Genomic DNA, 15907 nt, shown 5'->3' with positions numbered 1-15907 from the left:
ATAGGGAGTGGATAGGCGGGGAGAAAACACAGGATGGAAGGGGGGAGGAAGAGGGAGCCCAGGGAAAGGACGGAGGAAAGGAGGGGGTGAGGATCAGAGTTGATAGGAAGGATAAATGGAGGGAGAGAGGGCATCATCCGGGAGGGGGAGTTGATGGAAGCCACCTTGGGAAAGGAGATGTAGGGTGTAGAGATGGAGGGTAGGGGGGACACAACGGTGAAGACGTGGCAGGGGGCAGGGATGGGAGAGGAGAGGAGCAACCAGGGGGTGAGGGGGTTCAAGACGGCGGGAGGTGTAGAGGATGCGGATATGTTCGAGGAATAGGAGCAGATGGGGGAAAGGAATGAGATCATAGTGGATCCGCGTGGGGGATGGGAGGCGTATACGGAAGGCGAGGCGGAGTGCATGACGCTCAAGGATCTGGAGGGACTTATAGAATTTGGGGGGGGGGGGCAGATATCCAGGCAGGACTGGCATAACAGAGGATGGGACGGATTAAGGATGTGTAGGTGTGGAGGATGGTAGAGGGGTGCAACCCCCATGTCCGGCCAGAGAGGAGTTTGAGGAGTTGGAGGCGGTTGTGGGCTTTGGATTGAATGGAGCGGAGATGAGGGATCCAGGTGAGGTGACGGTCAATGGTGAGGCCAAGGTAGGTGAGGGTGGGGGTGAGGTGGACAGGACGGGCGCAGACAGTAAGGGAGAAATCCAGGAGCCGGAAGGAGCGAGTGGTACGACCTACGATGATGGCCTGGGTCTTGGAAGGGTGTCAAATGGCCGGTGAGCCTTAACTATATATATATGAAGATGGTATCTGTTCTTTCGGACGGGAGACGTGTCAGAGGTTTATATTAAGAGGTTTATATTAAGATGGTAAATCAGGTAAAAATATTTTTGCTGCCTCTACTTACGAGTTAAGTGATGTGCAATTAAAATACACGGGGAAAATACCTGTGAGTAGCACAGATACAACTAACTGCACATTTTATTTCCCCTTGCGCTAGATACGCAAGTCCTCTCTAAGACCAATTTTCAACTGTAAAAACCGCATAATGTGTCAGTTTTACCATTAAAGTTGTGTAAGTTATTCGTAAAGTATAATATAGAGTAAGGCCGTCTAAGAATGAAAAACACATGAAAACTAGAGTAAGGTCTTTATAAAGGAAGAAAAGATGGAGCAATCGTTTGGTACGTATTTCCGACGGCTGATGGCGCTGTACTTCGGGATGCTAGGTGTTTTCGCCGCTGGCCATAACCTCAGATCAGATGACACGGGCCGGACGACAGCATGGCATTCTACTGCAAAACCGCTTTCACTCCTCTTCCGGCTGTGAGGCAGGAGACTGCCCTCTGTCGTCTACTCTGAACTTGTGGCCACTGGCGTAAACAACCAGCAGCCCGAAGTACTGCTATAGCAGACGCAGGAAATGTATACCATAGCGACTGGTCGTATGCTCCTTTCGTTTTACAGACCTCAAAAAGAACTTCATAATGAATCTGTCATCGAATTTCTTAATCGGAATCTTTTTCAAAAATATATTTCTTTTTCTCAAAAAGATCACAAACGTAACATGAAAGAGTCGAGTAGGCACAGAGGCTTACCAACAGTGGTCCTTCCCGTAGACCATTCACGACTAGAACAGAAAAGGTGGGAAGCGACAATGGTGCATGAAATACCTTCTGTCCACACACTTAAAACATAGATGATGTAGTGAACGCGTCGCTAAGCACCGAAGCTAACAGCCAGCCGGTCACATTGCTGCCGAGGCGACACCGCTTTCTTTCGTGTGCGTGTAGGGGCGGAAGCTGCGGCCGCCCGTAAGGACGCGCGACAACCTTCCGGAGAGTCGACGGCAGCGGCAGCAGCGCTCTCTGGCGGAGGAAGGGGCAGGCGAAACAAGGACGCTCCCCCCGCCGCGTGCATTTTGTGAGCAGCGGTGCGCGTTGCGGGCCAGTGCGGCGTCGACCTCGCGGCTTGGCGGACGCAAGACTCGCCACTGGAGCACACCTCACAGGTGAGCGGCGTAAACATACGCGAGTCCCAGCGAAAGCGTGTGTCTCCATCTCTGAAAGACGGTGCCTCTGTCTGCGTAGGGTCGAAAACTGACGCCCGAAACCAAATCTGAACCTACTTCTGCTTTTTGGATGCAGTGTATCATCATGCTATTCTGTTGGGAAACGTGTATATTTCCAGGACTCTTCTGTAGGACCACTATTATTTGATCGCTCACATTCCATTACTACCCCTCGGGGTGAAAACACCTAATCAAGCTATACAACAGAATTACGGTCCCAAGATTATTAGTCGTACACTTTGTGTATACATTCAGAAAGATGTTTCACCTACTCAAAGTAAAACTATGTTAATGGTGTTTTGATCTCCGCAGCTGTGGTTTAAAGTGCTTGATGAACTATTTTATTATTCCAACTTAAATATGAGCCCACTATAATATGTTTATAAGTACCAACGTTGGATGTCGACACATGGCACTAAACTTTACTAAAATTGATTAAGTCGATTATTGGTATACCGCTATAGAATTTTCTTGGAAAATTTTGTTTTTTAAACTTTTGCAATAGCTAGGTACTACTAAAACTGCGAGAAAACACTTCTAAATTAACTTTTCTCTCAATGAGCTACTGGAAATTATATAAACTTTCAGAGAAATCCCAAACATTCCGGGAAACTTAAGTAAGTTCGACATGAATTTACGGATTTTTTCTAGGAATTTTGTGACTAAGAGTTCTTTACATCTCATCTACATTTCACCGTTCTTGATGCGTACAATAGACACGTATGCGCCTCCCGTATCAGGCTCAAGTCCACTCGCCAGCAAAAAGGGAAATACACGATAACTTCAGGAGACACTTCTGTAGATTCTGTGGGGGGAGACTTAAGTGCCGAATTATTAGCAAAGTTACAGTATCTTGAAGTTGACGAAGAGAAGTGACAAGGTAATATCAAGTACGCCCTCTTTGTTGTCAAGTGTCATGTGAAAATTAAATGGTTTAAATGGCTCTGACCATTATGGGACTTAACATCTGAGGTCATCAGTCCCCTAGAACGTAGAACTACTTAAACCTAACTAACCCAAGGACATCACACACATCCATGCCCGAGGCAGGATTCGAACCGACGACCGTAGTGTTGCGCGGTTCCAGACTGTACCACCTAGAGCCGCTCGGCCACTCCGGCCGGCAGTGAAAATTACTTTACATCAATAACAGCGTTGGTTCATAGAGCGAAGTTCGCTTAAAGCAACTACTGAAATCGTACGTCCTCGTAATTATGGTTAGCGTACGTACTCTTCACTCATCTATTCTTAAAACCTGTCCAGTTTCATCTGCTACGGTCACCATAAGCGTGCGAATGCATGTATGAAAGGAGTAAAAAGGAAAACTGGCTGCGCAAGAGCTTGGGCTGTGGTGAACGCCTTATTTACCACTTTACAGAAAGCTACTGTTTTTGGCTAGTTGGTGCCACAGGTTTAGAATTGAAGCCCCGTATACTATTGTTGGTGTTACGCATTGATAATAGATTCAAGATTTTACCTCATGCTCGGAATGTCTATTGCATTCTTCAGTTGATAACAGAACATGTATTTTTGACGAAAAGGTGTGCTTTCATTATCCCTCATCTACGAAGAGTGGTAAAGACACCGTCAGAAAGCAGAGCTAGTTTTGCGTTCTCGTAACATTTAATGCTATTTTGGCTTCGACAGCGCTGCATGATGGCGTCTAACGTTAGTACGGCTTCTCCAACTTCCGCGACTTCACGCCAGGTTACTGTCGTCCGCGGTGCTCCTCTGGCTGGCGGATCTCGAGCGGCGAATACTGTGAGCAAAAGGGAGATGGCAGCAGCACTGATGCACCCCGTGTCCTCCTTCATTAACCAACAGCCGATTAGCGGCTCCCCACGACCACCGAGCAGTTGTGTAACGAGACGCCCAGACACTCTGCAAACGCGCCTCACTGATTCTGCGGCTTCCCAGCACAGTCGATTATCTTCTCCACAACTTTCCCCTTGTTTAAGCTTCTCATGTACAATTTAGCATCGTTGTCCTTTCTGAAAGACTTACGTTTTTACTTTTTTATATGGTCATTTGTTTCTGATAGCTTATTCCCAGTACCTGATGGAGTTCGTATTATAAGCAGCCTTGCTGATTTGAAGCTACAGCCGAACTACTTTCACCCCAGAATCTCTGGAATGAACTCTGCCGTTTTATCAAGCGAAATAAATGTCTGTCCACGGTCTCTGAATACTTTTCAACTTCATCAACACTTTGAAATCTTGTTCACATACAACAGAGGGATAGAAATTTAGGGTAATTAGATATATAGATTTCACTGTCTCTGTCAGATGTTAAACCTTATGAAAAAGTAATAAATGTGTTAAGTAGGGAAGGCTTACAAAACGTATGGCTGGCTCCTAAGTACATTTGTTGAAGTGCGCTAAGGGAATTTGAGCAAATTAGAAACTTCTTCCTTCGGTCGCGCCTCATGTGTTCCAGTGGCTTCAGGATCGTGTACAACTCGGCTTGGGCAGCCAAGACGGTAATCCTGATGTTACCCATCTGTATAAATAATTTTATAATTATGGTGCTTGTCTAACACATTATAAAGCAAAGATCAAAAAGTTATATTTGAAATACTTTATTTTTTAAAATTAGTCACATCTAAAACAATTAAGAGCCTTCCAACAAGCCTGGTAGAGTTAAACGTTGACGTCAAATATACAATTTCGACCAACCCTTTTTCTAAAAGATCGTCTTGCAGAAATTCTATTAAGACTCGTTGTTAGCGGGAGAACGATGGGAATTCGTTCGATCTGTGTGTTTCGGAACTGCTGAAACGAAAACTTTTCTGCGGAAAACTTAAATCATCTTTTCCTTATCTTTCCTTTCAGCCTCCTAAAATTACCCGCAGCGGATCCGTGCATGCCGCATGGCTGAAATGTGAGCTACAAATTGAAAAAGAGTTCACAAATAAAAAACGCTATATGGGTCTTGGGGGACATGGTTTTATTATCAAAGCGATCAGACAGTACATGACTTACTTCGTATTTCAAATAATATGCTGAGAGGAAAAACTGCAAAACATATGAAGACGTCCTCGGAAGCTCCGTGAATTGAGGTGTCGGATGATATTATACTTCCCAGAAACTTTCTCAGGATCGAAGATAATTACTATTAAGTGATGTTTCAGCAGGAAATATCCTCCAACGGAGAGGGTTGTCAACGGTAGAATTAAATCTCCTGAACCTACACTGAGAGCGACTAAAACATCTGTCTGGATTAGATGTAGACAGCGTGGCTGTTTATAAGACACTCCAGTGTCCTTAACAAGTAGTTGGTGAGGCCAACACTACGACAGCTACTTAGCCACTATGGCATTTCCCATCTACAAATAGCTTAGTTTAGTTTGTGGAAATGAAGTGGAACAAGTCAGCTTCCTCAATGCATGGAGAAATTATCCTGTTGCCCATGCAGGTTAAGAATTGCGATGAAAATTTCGTTAACTTTCCTGCTGTGGCAATATGATGTGACTTTTTAACAGTCGGGTCACCTGCTAAGGACAAGGCTGCATCATCTCCCTCATTAGAAATGGTTGTATATTTGTTCATTGGTGCAACTGAGTACAAACCGCACCTCTGAACAAGTACACGGCAGTAGCTAAGGGGGCAACTAGAGCGAATTACTCCATGGTATAGCCGAGATGTCCTTGGTTGGTTAGGGGCCACAGAGTTTCCGTTCCAGTGCCTATTAAGTACTTGCCACTTTTCTCTTAAGTCCACACAATGGCCTTATACATGTTGATATATTAGAATGGTTAAATCAGTTCAGCTGTTTCTTTTTTATTCTCCTTATTCTTGATATTTCTATCTCGTTATGCCAAAGGTACTGTATTTCAAGACAGTCTGGGTTTCAACTTCTGCAGAGCCGCAAATCTGTCTCTGTTTGCAATGCGACACTCTAAACACCATGAAGGACCACGCTGTCTTCTTAGTAGCCACGAAGACTTCTGTATAGGTACATCAGTAGAGATGTGAATCATTCTAATGATTTGACCTTCCAATTCCTGGATGCAGTCGTTAGGTTGAAATACAGTCCGCTTCCCATTACTGGATGTATGTTTGGGCGGACTACTTTCGGGCAATGTTTGGTCAGCTGCGTGTGTCGAGACTAGGAAGAGGTTACTTGAATGAAGATTGCTGACCACTTCGGACACAACAGCGTGTGCGAAGTTCGGAGAACTTATGCCCAGATGGTGACAAAGTAAGTCCCCTTTGCAGCACTGAAGTGTATGCTATGTCGCAAGTTCACAAGGCACAGTTCGGCACAAGGATAGGTGGTGGAACCACCCTAAAATGTACACAGGGTGTCACCTAAAACGTGCACCGCAAATATTGCGAAATGGAAAATGCTATTGATGTGCGGTTTTCTCTCTTTTTTTTTTTTAATAATGGACTGGTAGTTAGGGGCTCATATTGTTAGCCAATCAATAGTAGTAATAATACTTAGAAAGTATACACTTTTTAAATGGAACAGCGCCTATTGACATTAACAAACTAAAAGTAGGGTACATTAGAATGTCAGCAGTGTTTGTTGCAGGATTCTAGCGCGAGTCATTTACGAGATATAGTATTTTCAAAAGTTCCCACACCCACACTTGTACAATACTGGTGGTAGCACTCACTAAAGTGCATACTCTAGTTATGTGTATTATGACCATTAAAGAGACAACTGCCGCGCGGGGTAGCCGAGCGGTCTTGGGCACCTTTCCACAGTTCGCGCGGCTGCCCCCGTCAGAGGTTCGAGTCCTCCCTCGGGCATGGTTGTGTGCGTTGTCCTTAGCGTAAGTTGGTTTAGCATAGATTAAGTAGTGTGTAAGCGTGCGGACCGACGACCTCGGCAGTTCGGTCCCATAGGACTGTGCCACAAATTTCCAAAGAGACAACTGACCATCACAGGTTGTGTTCAAGACGACCAATGGCAGCGGCAATGTGCGCTTTCAGTCTGGTATGAAATCACTGCTGCATACCTGTTAGCATTTCAGCGGGGATGTCAGAGTAAGCTGCAGTAATACGTTTCTCATCGGGTGTAATTGGTATGTCCTCGTAGTCAGCGTCCATCGTCCGCAGCTCGTGGTCGTGCGGTAGCGTTCTCGCTTCCCGCGCCCGGGTTCCCGGGTTCGATTCCCGGCGGGGTCAGGGATTTTCTCTGCCTCGTGATGTCTGGGTGTTGTGTGCTGTCCTTAGGTTAGTTAGGTTTAAGTAGTTCTAAGTTCTAGGGGACTGATGACCATAGATGTTAAGTCCCATAGTGCTCAGAGCCATTTGAACCATTTTTCAGCGTCCTTCAGCTTGCTCTACAAAAAAAGTCTACAAGCGTCGAATCCGGGGGCCAGGCCGGCCAAGGAACAGGTCCTCTGCGTCCAATCTAACGATATGGAAACAATTCGTGAAGACATGCTGTAGTACTTCGTGCACTATGCGTTGGACAGCTATCATGTTGGTACTACAGGTTCCTCCTAGTCTGCAGAGAAACGTCTTGTAGCACCCATGGAAGGTAGTCTGTTAGGAGGCTCCGATACTTGTTCACGTTCAGTATTCCGTCTATGAAAAACTGGCCTACAAGCTGGTGGTTGACTATCCCACACCACATGTTTACACTCCATTCAGTCTGACGAAGCCAACGTTGATTGTCAACAGACCAATTGTGCATGTTTCGGCGTTTTATCTGGCCATGGTTGGCAAATGTGGCTTCATCACTAAACGAGATACATGATACATCTAGAGTATAGTGTCTTCATGCCCATGTACAGAACTTAACCCGATTCTCATAATCGTTTCCATGCAGTTTTTGATAGAGAGATGTGACAGGGATGGAACCTATCTCGATGGAGAATGCGTAGGACACTTGCCTGACTCATGCAACTTCCCTTTACCATTGCGCGGGAGCTAACGTGCTGATCATCTGCAACGACAGCAAGAACATTAATTTCCCCTGTTCTGTCACCACTTGTTTCTTTCTGTTACGTTGTCTATGTGTTACACTCCCACCTTCACGTAACTGGTTGAAGAGTTTGATAAATAATTGCCGAGATGGTTGACGACTATTGGGATATCTTGCCGCATACACCGTACAAGAACGAACTGCATTCTTCCTACACTCTCCATACACCATGAGCGTGTCGGCTTTTCTTCATTGATAAATCCCATCGTCCACTCACTGCTGCTTGGTCTGTCGCGCACTGACTGACCAGCAAGTCGCAATGAACTCAAGGAACACACAAGCGCACTGTAAGCAAACATAACATCGTATGTAGCAACTACGTAGCTTGAATGCCGTAAACAATTGTCGCTGTGGAAACTTTTCATCATAAGATATCTCGTAAACGCCTCACACTAGAATCCTGCAATCGTACACCAGTGATATTCGAATTTACCATACTTTTAGTTTGTTAATATCAATAGTCAATTTTTTTAAAAGTATATGTTTGTACAAAAATACACTTCCTAAGTGTCATTACATTCTGCTGATTAGCTAACTATAAGAGCCCCGACTATCTACCGATTTTGCGAAAAGTGCACATCAGTAGCACTTTACATTTCCGCAATATTTGCGGTGCTAGCTTTAGGTGATCCACACTGTATGTACAGGCTGGACACACAGTCTGAAAAGCTTGTAAGGGTGTTGCAGAGTAGTTTGGGCTGAGAAATAATTGAGGAACAAATTCAATACGTTCCACCGTTTCCGAGTTAATTAGCATTGAAGTTAGACAATCAGGTCGTTCGGCCTACAAATTCAAGCGGTCGGCCAGAGACCAAAGACGGCTTCGCCAGACGTGTTCTTCGTTTCGTTTCCCAAAAACCCAACGGGAAAGCGATACAAAAATTGGACATGGGACGGTAGTAAAGATCGAAACCGACCCAAAGGCTGAGGAGTCTTGTGCGCAATCATTTGAGCTATGAGAAAGACTGACACTAATTTATCTGGCGGGCCGTTTGAATTTGTCGTTCAAAAGCCTGATTGGTTAACTACAATGCTAATTAAGTCAGAAATGGCACAACGTATTGAATTTTTTTCTTAAAAATTACTTCTAATCACAACACCTCTGCATCACCCTTACAAGTTTTCCAGAATCTTTCTGATCACCCTGAATATTTATTCGTTCCAAACTCTTGACGAATATGAAAAACTGAACTGTCTTTTCGTATAAGAGGAAGTAATATAATTTGATATGACATCTGCAATGGAAACTGGAAGAAATACTGGGCTGTACTACAGAAAAAATAGTAATACGACTAGGGCTGGTCCGAAGCTCAATGAGCAGTAAGTGCCTTCCATCGATTCCAGTGATTTTCCGTAGTTTCATCACAATCCCTACTATTGCGGTTGTTGGAGTGTACGTAAGTCGAGGCCAGCGAGTTTCATCTGTCACTGAATCACGTCTGTCGAACACTGGTTTCAGTGCGATCTTAGCTTTATTTCTTCACATCGCCGTCATTTCGGTATGAGACAGTACTTATGATAGCATAGTATATAATAATTTTACAAGCCTTCCTCTTTGCATTTATTCAGTACCGCGAAAAACAGACAAATTCGAACAAATTAAAGCAAGGTTTTCTGTCGGTGATGGTCGTTACGTCACAGCTATTTAATTTCGTAACGGTAAGAGCTAATTTTATGTTGAGATCATTGCCATTTATCTCACTGCATCCGTCCAAATAAACTGTTAAGAGTTTTCAGATTCCTTTTCAAGTAACACACGATACTAACATAATTAGCTGTCGCTCGTCGCGTAATTTTAATGTCGCATCTCACACTTCCATCTATTGTAGTGTTCTGTAAAATGTAAATGAGAGTAACGTGGAAATTTGTGACTTCACATAGATTAGAAATACGAAAGTAAATTTGCTTTACAACTGTCCATGGAAATGCACATGAATGAATGGTTCGCGGTGAAGTTAAGTAAAATAAATCAGTAGTATTGTACCAGCTACACGCCGCAGCTTTCCAAGGGCAACCAGGACGACTTGTCTGTCGTAGTGCTGATAGATCATACAGGGTGTCCCAGGAGGAATGCTCAATATTCACAAATATGACAGGAACGATCATACAAAGAAAAAGAGTGGAGTAAACATGGGACGTAAAATGCATACCTTGAGAGCTATGAGGACTTGTCCATCTTTGCTGTTGTGAAACATATCCCTTCTGCTGAACAAAAAAGCAACATCGCCTAGTAAACATGGGCTCTAAAATAGTACATTACCTTAAAGGCTGTGAGCACTTGGTCACCTTCGCTACTGACACACATCTGTCCAGCTGAGTAAGTGCTCATATCTCTTAAGGTATGCATTCTAGGTATGTTTACTAGACGTTTTTGCTTCGAATAATCGTTCCTATCATGTTCCTGAACACTGATCATTCCTTCTAGAGCACCTTCTATACACAAATCTTCCCTGTGAATCAGTCTTAGTGAAGACCGTATCAGCGTTGCTACCGTTGCTCCTGAGATTAGCCTTTACGTACTGACGGAAAAAAGTTGCGGGAGATTTTAATTTAGTAATATGTTAAGCTGTAATACAGTCCAGTTAACGAGAGCATGAAGTGAGAGATATACGTAGAATACATCATACAATAGTATGCCAGAATATAACCATGCTACCGTGATATCTCAGTGAACAAGGCACACATGTACTTCATATTTTCACAAAGATGAAGCCTCATACTCACAATGATGCCGCTCGAAAATGAGTGTTTAAAACATCTGCAACCGAAGGAAATTCTTCTGCAATCAAATGTCGGAGTGCATTGCATATGAAAGACGTTGAGCTGGAACGCACTGTGAAACGTGGTATTTGAAACTCTAGTGTTAATATTTTTCATAGATTACGAGGCAGGGAACTGAGCCGCAACCATAGATAAATTTCGCGCCGGATTGACGATCGATGGACTGCTACTCAACCCTCCTGAGTGCTTTAGGTTGATCTCCACATCCTTGTAGTCAAATGTCGAGCTGTTCATGGCGAGTCTGCCACGCGGGAGCTAGAGAACAGTTTGGATTTGTGGCTTTCCACATTTCGTAAGAAACGCAACAAGAGCTCCACATAGTGAAGAAGATAACCTAAAACTAGGCTGACGATTGTATATATCGCCAAAGTTCACCCTTAAATAAAGTTGGCGATCAGAATTTTGAACCTCTTTGTAATGTACTGCACAGTGTGACATTCTTGTTGCGTTTCTAAACAAAATGAGGATCACTCACTCATCAGCAAATCTGTATCGTGCTCTAGCTGTGATCCTCTACAGTGACTAGATCATGAATTTGTGTACATGGATATCATCCTGAAAACGGAACAGTTTATTGTCCTGCTCCACACAGTAAGCTATCTCGCAGCTGCTGTCCTTGATAAACTTTTACATAGATGGCTATTGGGTTTCGTAACAAAACATAATGCAAAGAAGGTTTGAATCCATCGTTCTCTAATTTTGACACCCCACAGTGCCGGAATAATGAATTTCCAGACTGTGGTACTCGCTTGAAAAAATGAAGTCTATTGTTCCTCACAACACATCATTGTCGGTGGTCTTTTAAATAAAACCTGTACGCTGTTGTTAGTGACAGTATGTAAATTTTTCAGCTGCTCTGTACCATTCTCAAGAATTAAACTGAAAAAGATTTCATATTCATTTAATAATGAAACAAGTTTCCACCGAGCCAGCACTAAAATTACTGTAATGTTAGTAATTAACACGCTGACACGAAAATCCACTAAAGTTTAGTAAATTATTAGAAGTGTATCAACGAAAAGCTATTTCATCTGCTCCTGATGTTTACAGAAGTATGTTTCTTAGAATACTCCTGTTAGTTCGAAAAGAATGTATCCTTAAGTAAATGGAAGCAAACGACTACTTCAGCAAACTATCATTGCGAAGATACTATTCGTCTATTTCATTAATAAAATTTGCTTCTAGCTGTGCTGAATGTTTGTTCTTATCTCATGATTTGGAATCCAGTTATGACAAAATTACAACCCACCTAAAAATTAATACTCTGCATTTTTGTCGTCTAAATGTTCACACTTAAATAATTAGCTCCCATAGATCAAACGATCACGTATTCAATTTGTTAATTAGAATGATATGCTAGTCACGTAATGGTAGTGTTAGTGTTTTGTAACAGTTGTTTTGGTAGACTATGCTGCATGTGGCTCGTGCCACGTTCAGGATGGATAGATACGCACACAGGCCGACATCATGTTGTCCAAGGTCACCGTGAGATATTATTACGCATTGCTGGAGCTTGTAGCAAAGCCGACTGCGTGGCATTTTTAACCTTTACACTCTCAATAATAACTGAAACACTCGTGCGGAATGCATCGCTGCTCTGTTTACTCCAGTTTTCTCTTCCTTGATGCCCTACATAAAAAGTGACAAACTGATCTGCACAGGTGTAATACGGATAAATATCAGTGATTGGACATATGGACTTCATCTAAGCAATTATGTTCTCAGAATAGAAAATCTTTTCAATTCTGGTTTGTAAAGCTTTCTGCAAACAGTTGCGTCTCAATTAACAAAAATGACTCTGAGCACTATGGGACTTAACATCTTAGGTCATCAGTCCCCTAGAACTTAGAACTACTTAAACCTAACTAACCTAAGGACATCACACACATCCATGCCCGAGGCAGGATTCGAACCTGCGACCGTAGCAGTCCCGCGGTTTCGGACTGCAGCGCCTAGAACCGCGGCCGGCTCAGAGTTAACAGATTCTCTTGCAGCGCATGTTCCGATCCATGTACATAATTTCTTCAGACAGCAACATACCAAGGCATTTGCCGTAATACTAATGTCAAAGAAAAGACAACTTCAATTAGCGGATCAAAAATGCTAAAAACCCATTCTATACAACCAATTGGACGATAGTACGACAATCCGTAAGGTTTTTACGGGTTTATTAGTCTCTTGTCCTAAAGGAAGTGGAGAGAAATTACGATATCGTGAAGTACATAAAGTTGCACTGTGAAACATATATCATCTTAGAGTCTGATAATACTGACATTTCTCATTATTTGATTTCTGCTGAAAAGAGATGGTGCCACCTGTCACAAGATTGTGTGAACACTCACAAATGGGGCGTTGTAACGACAGGGAATTTCCCCCTAAAGATAGTAGACATTTGGAAGTCTTCTGATTATTTTTGGTAATATGCATTGAAACTATTTCCACTCAACGTGAACAGAATAGTGATCGTTCAAGAATAGTTCGTGCTGATGATCGTTACCATTTGATAAGTATTACCCGAAGATAATTAGAAACCACTGCACTTAACGTACATTAGAATATACGCAATACGTAATTCACTAGGCCGATGTCCGACCATCACAACGTTCCTGGCTGGTTAGTCCAACTTGATAAACTGAAGTCTCGCACTACGAACAGGTGATGGGGATGGTATGCATTATATCAGAGAACTGGGACCGTGTGGGTTTGTGAAGACAGCTGTTGGTCCCAAGATCTTCATGTTAAATATTTATGCCAACCACTGCAAAACAATTTATATATGAAACTTCCTGGAGTTTAAAACTGTACGTCGGACCGGGACCTGAACCTTGGACCTTTGCCTTTTGTAGACGTGCCCTACCGACTGATCATCCAAACAAGACTCACGATCCGTCCACACAGCCTTGGCGGTTAGTGAGTCGGCTTGGATAGCACAGTCAACAGAACACTTGCCTGCGCGAGACTTAGGTCCCAGGCTCTAGTCCCTGGCCGGCACAAAGTTTTAAACTACCAGAAAGTTTCAAATCGGCGCACACTCCTCTGTAGCATGAAAATTCATTCTGGCAATTTAAATGTGTTACGGGTTTCGTCATTGATGGCGAAACGTGGTCAGTTTTCGAGTTACGATATATTTTAAACGTTGCTGCTTATTATCTTAAAATTCAAAACTTTTTGCGTTTTGGAAAGAGACAAAATTTTCGTGCCACCAACGTAACAGGGAAGTGGTGGTGCGGTTGCGACATTGGATAGTGTTCTGGAGGAGCGATGGGCAAAAGAACTCCTGACACACTGTTTCACTTAAAGTGCGTGCCCGGATGGTTTCCTCAAATAGGCCAGCGTCAGTTACTGCCTCCATTCTAATTAAATTCAGCCAAGTCTCCATCATAATTTGTCGTTAAGTTCGACTATCGCGAATATGTAACTTTGCGTCCTCTTTCAATAGGTTGTGGAACAACTATCAGTTCGCGAAGGAAAATGCTCTACGCATGTCAATTAAGATCATTTAGATTTCGGAACCACTTGTGGAAACATAATGAGGACTTCTTTGATACACAGCTCGCATTGTTGCGAAACTTAACAAATTTGGAATTTTTAAAAATCAGTTTGGCAACGAAAATTTTAGTGCAGCACATGAAAAGTTTGTGCATCCATTTCGTTTCCACAGTAACTTGTTTCAGGTTTTCAAATCTACTTAGTCGTATTCTCAGTTTTTCACGAGGACAGTATTCTATGCTCGAAGATTCTGTGGGAACCCGAAATAGTGTTAAATACCTCTAAAACAGCACATAGTTTGGCAGTAAGCCTGTAGTAGTAAGTAAAAGCCACGTTAGATAAACTACCATTTTACAACTGTTCTACCCACCGAGGTAAAGGACACAGTATCGGAAATCTTCATTTAAAGAAAGCACTGAACATATGCTATCTTGTGTAATACTGAATACGTTAAATAACTGTTATCCATGTAAACAGTTAACCGCCGAGTAATCTTAATTCATGCTGCTAGTTCCGTTTTTACCTGTCAGTCAAACGTGTGCTAATTATCCAGTCAGTATTCATACTTTTAATTATTTACGTCTTATCTTCGTTCTGAATTTTTTTCATAATTTCTGTTATCTGCTCTCGAGCTGTTAATGACTGAAAACCTTCCTGTTTCCGTGAGTTCACGCGTGCGTCACATCAGCTTGACTCTACAGGTGTCTGAGGCAGCATTGCATCATCCGAGTATTACGACAGGTAAAGCTTAATGACGACCTTCTGGGGATATTTCGATGTTATATCTTAATATGAGCGTCAGTAGGTCTTTTAGGTGACCGATTGAAACAAAGAATCCACAAGTTTGTATGTTTCTTTTGTGGCCATGCGAAAGTATGGAGGAACTTGGTCTGAAGTGTCATCAGTATTTGGGAAATGCGGGAATCTTCAACCTTCATGCCGTATACTTTCTAACTGCATATGAGAAAGATTTGTACGCTTTATCACTGGCCCACCTGCAACGGTACCGTAGTAATTTTTAAAAATTTATTCTCCTTAAAGGGGAAAAATACATTTGAATATAAATCCCTGATGCTACCTAAAGTAAGAGATGTCCACTTTTCACAAACAAAACTTCATACTACAAAACGATATACCGCAGATGCCATAATGACTTTATCTTAACATTTTTGGAAGGAACACAGAAAATGTTGTGGGGAAGGATAACCAAAGACTGCGTTTTATTGGCAGGACACTTAGAAAATGTAACAGACCTACTAAGGAGACTGCCTTTAATACGCTTGTCCGTTCTCTTTTAGAATACTGTTGCGTGGTGTGGGATCCTTACCAGACAGGACTGACGGAGTACATCGAAAAAGTTCAAAGAAAGGCAGCACGTTTTGTATTATCGCGAAATATGGGAGAGATGGTCATAGAAATGATACAGGATTTAGGCTGGACATCGTTAAAAGAAAGGCGTTTTTCGTTGCGACGGAATCTTCTCACGAAATTCCAATCACCAACTTTCACCTCCGAATGCGAAAATATTTTGTTTACACCGACCTACATAGGGAGGAACGATCACCACGATAAAATAAGGGAAATCAGAGCTCGTGCGGAAAGATATAGGTGTTCATTCTTTCCGC

At 42.7% G+C, this 15907-nt stretch overlaps 1 protein-coding gene across 1 annotated transcript in view; it reads left to right on the top strand.

The window, feature by feature from the left end:
• The first annotated feature begins 1897 nt into the window (after positions 1-1897).
• The window catches only part of LOC126184727 (elongation of very long chain fatty acids protein AAEL008004-like), a 135577-nt gene continuing 121567 nt past the window's right edge, over positions 1898-15907 (top strand). The window contains exon 1 of the mRNA XM_049927261.1: positions 1898-2012. The gene's annotated coding sequence lies outside the window, so the exon portion shown is untranslated. The remainder of the gene's footprint in view (positions 2013-15907) is intronic.

This window comes from Schistocerca cancellata, chromosome 4 (genome assembly GCF_023864275.1).
Source record: "Schistocerca cancellata isolate TAMUIC-IGC-003103 chromosome 4, iqSchCanc2.1, whole genome shotgun sequence".
NCBI lineage: Eukaryota > Metazoa > Arthropoda > Insecta > Orthoptera > Acrididae > Schistocerca > Schistocerca cancellata.
The sequence above is the reverse complement of the archived record's forward strand: the minus strand, read 5'-3'. Positions and strand labels throughout refer to the sequence as shown.